The following is a 3,292-nucleotide window of genomic DNA, read 5'->3' as shown; positions in this document are numbered from 1 at the left end:
GGTAGGGAGGTGCTTAGAGTGAACTCTTTAAATGAAGAGGAAAAGGAGAAGGAGTACAAGAAGAAGCTGAAGGAGGAGTGGGAGGGAGTGAAGGATAGAGTAGAGGTAGGTGTGGAGGAGGAATGGGGATGGTTCAAGGAGGGAGTCACAAATTGTGCAAAGATGGTGTGTGGAACAAGAAGGACAGGAGGAAATAGAAGGAAGGGTAGTGAATGGTGGGGTGAGGAAATGAAGAAGGTTGTAGAAGAGAAGAAGCGAGCTTACACAGATTGGTTACAAAATAGGACGAGGGAGTCATATGAGAGGTACAAAGAAAAGAAAAGAGAAGTAATGAAAAAGCTAAAGGAGGCAAAGAGGAGAGCAGATGTAAAATGAGGTAAGAGTATGACAGAAAATTTTGAAAGTAATAAAAAGATGTTTTGGAAAGAAATTAAGAGAGGAAGAGGAGGCGAATCAAGTAGAGAAGAAAAGGTAAAAGGTGCAGATGGAGAGATGGTAATGAGGAGAAGGCAGTAAGGGGAAAATGGGCAAAATATTTTAGGGAGTTGCTAAATGTGAAGAAGAACAGGGAGGGAAAGATAGCTGCAGTGGGAAATGCTCAGAAAATGAGAGTGATGAGTGAGGAAAATGGAGGAGAAATAAGGAAGGATGAAGTGAAGGTAGCAGTTAAGATGATGAAAGCAGGTAATGCACCTGGTCTGGATGGATGCCATGCAGAATGTCTTTAAAAAGGAGGAACAGTGATGGTGGACTGGTTAGTGAGGTTATTTAATGTTTGCTGGAGAGAAGGTAGAGTGCCGGAGGACTGGAGGAATGCTTGTATAGTTCCACTTTACAAGGGAAAGGGGGACAAGTGTGAATGTAGTAGTTTCAGAGGGATTAGCTTGTTAAATGTAGTTGGGAAGGCTTATGGGAGGATCTTGATTGAGAGGATTAGGAGAGGAACAGAGGGAGTAATTGGTGAGGAACAGTGTGGATTTAGGACAGGTAGAGGTTGTGTAGATCAGATATTTGTGGTAAGACAGATATGTGAGAAAGCTATAGGAAAGGGGAAGGATGTTTTTTGGGCCTTTATGGATCTGGAAAAGGCTTACGACAGGGTAGACAAAAAGACACTGTGGGAGGTTATGCGGATAAACGGGATAGGAGGAAAGCTTCTAGGAGCTGTCAAGAGTTTTTATGAGAGTAGTAGAGCTTGTGTCAGGATTAGAAATGGAGAGAGTGAGTGGTTTGAGGTAAAGGTGGGACTTCGTCAAGAATGCGCTATGTCACCCTGGCTGTTCAACTTATACATGGATGGGGTAGTGCGAGAGGTAAATGCAAGGGTAGTGGGTCAGGGATTGGAGATGGTTAAAGAAAATGGAGAAAAGTGGGAGGTGAGCCAGCTGTTGTTTGCGGACGACACTGCGCTTGTGGCAGGATCGGAGGAGGGATTGAGGAAGTTGGTGACAGAGTTTGGGAGAGTGTGTGATAGAAGAAAGCTGAAGATAAGTGTGGGTAAAAGTAAGGAGATGAGATGTACAAGGGGTGAAAGTGGCAGTAATCTGGAAGTGAGCATTAAGGGAGAGCAACTGGAGGAAGTGGATAGTTTTAGATACTTGGGTGCAAATGTGGCAGGAAAAGGTGGAGTAAAGGTGGAGGTAGAATGTAGATTAAGAGAAGCGAGTAAATGCCTTGGTGGATTAAAAAGTGTTATGAGGAATAGAAATTTGGGAATGGATGCTAAGAGGAGACTGTATGAAGGAGTGATTGTGCCAACAGCACTGTATGGAGCAGAAACAAGGAACATAAGAGAAGAAGAGAGAAGGAGTTTGAATGTGTTTGAGATGAGGTGTCTGAGAAGTATGATGGGGGTTAATAGGCTAGATAGAGTGAGAAATGAGGAGGTGAGGAGGAGAACAGGGGTGGAAAGGGAGCTGGGAGATAGGGTTGATGAAAGAGTATTAGGATGGTTTGGACACATGGAAAGAATGAGTGAAGGAAGACTAGTAAAGGAGGTATGGAAGGCAGATGTGGAGGGAGTGAACATGAGGGGACGTCCTAGGATGAGATGGATGGATGGGGTGAAGGGGGCTTTGGGGAAGAGGGGAATGTCTGTTGAGGAAGGACGGGAGAGGACAGAAGACAGGGGTGAATGGAGAATGGTTGTATATGGAAGATGTTGTGATGCATGAGGTGGAATGGGGGGTGAGGTAGTGTGTGTGAGGAAAATTTTGACGCAGCCCGAAGGGATTTCTCCCCGTCCTCTCCTTTATATGGGGGGACGGAGAGGGGGGGTCGCTGATTTAATGAAGCGGCCTTGCTGTAGATGTGCTGTGTCTTGCGACACTGCTTCTAACCCAGGGCAGTGGACAGGGTGCAGGGATGACCCGTCATCTAGGAGGTGCTAAGATGGGAGGGAGGGTGGAGGGGTGAGGAGTGTTTTCAGGGATGGAATGGGTGGGAATGATTTTATGCATTGTCCTTTTTGGCTACCTCCTTTGTAAGGGGGAAAAAGCCTTGGTGTATGTATGTATGTATGTATGAATGGGAAAAAGTAACCATCAAGACGTAGGTTGATGAGAAATAAAGTAGATATAACTTCGAAATTGTTGTATTTAGTGACTGAAAAAAAGTCTATATATAATATTAAATGTAATAATAGTTAATTTTTTTCTTTTTTTTTTAGTTGAACACAAAAGATACTTTCTCTAAAGCTTTTTATCAACCTTTCTATTTGTGATTCATTAATCGATTTTATTTATACTAACTCATTTTTCGGACTGGTTAAGAGTTTTGATAATTCTTGTTATTTATTGTTATTCAAATGAGTTATATAAGGATTTCTAGTCAATAAAAGTAATGTAACGTTTTGGTACACGTTCTTAACATTTATAGAGTAAAAAAATACTTTTGCTGGATAAGAAGATAACACATAAAAATTCATTGATTTATTTTTATTACAAAGTAAAAAAGGTAGAAATTAGAAACTCAAATAAATTATATATATATCATAGCGCAATAAATACTTACAATGCTACGACATTAAGATCGAGGATCATTGTTTAGAAAGTATATGCAGCATTTTGAAGGTCCTCAAAAGCTTTCCCAACAAGACCAGAGGCAAACACTATGAGTGCTTATGTTGAGTTCTAAAGAATTAGTTCAGAAATGTGGTATCTCTAAATAGGGGGTTCTTAACCTCGAATTTGCTGCAAGTTTCTTCCATGGCGTTCTTAAATAGCTGAAGTTCTATACTAGTTTGTAATAACTTAATCAAAAAATCTCACATCTGCATGTATAGTATCATTTT

The 3,292-nt window shown here is 41.3% G+C and overlaps 1 protein-coding gene across 1 annotated transcript in view; it reads right to left on the bottom strand.

Moving 5' to 3' along the window:
• Positions 1-3,032: 3,032 nt before the first annotated feature.
• The window catches only part of LOC143041710 (uncharacterized), a 3,390-nt gene continuing 3,130 nt past the window's right edge, over positions 3,033-3,292 (bottom strand). The window contains exon 3 of the mRNA XM_076213721.1: positions 3,033-3,292. This exon is cut by the window's right edge and continues 569 nt beyond it. The gene's annotated coding sequence lies outside the window, so the exon portion shown is untranslated.

Source organism: Oratosquilla oratoria, chromosome 31 (genome assembly GCF_046742065.1).
Source record: "Oratosquilla oratoria isolate Oo_2021 chromosome 31, ASM4674206v1, whole genome shotgun sequence".
NCBI lineage: Eukaryota > Metazoa > Arthropoda > Malacostraca > Stomatopoda > Squillidae > Oratosquilla > Oratosquilla oratoria.
Note: the sequence above shows the minus strand (reverse complement) of the source record. Positions and strands in the feature narration are given on the sequence as shown.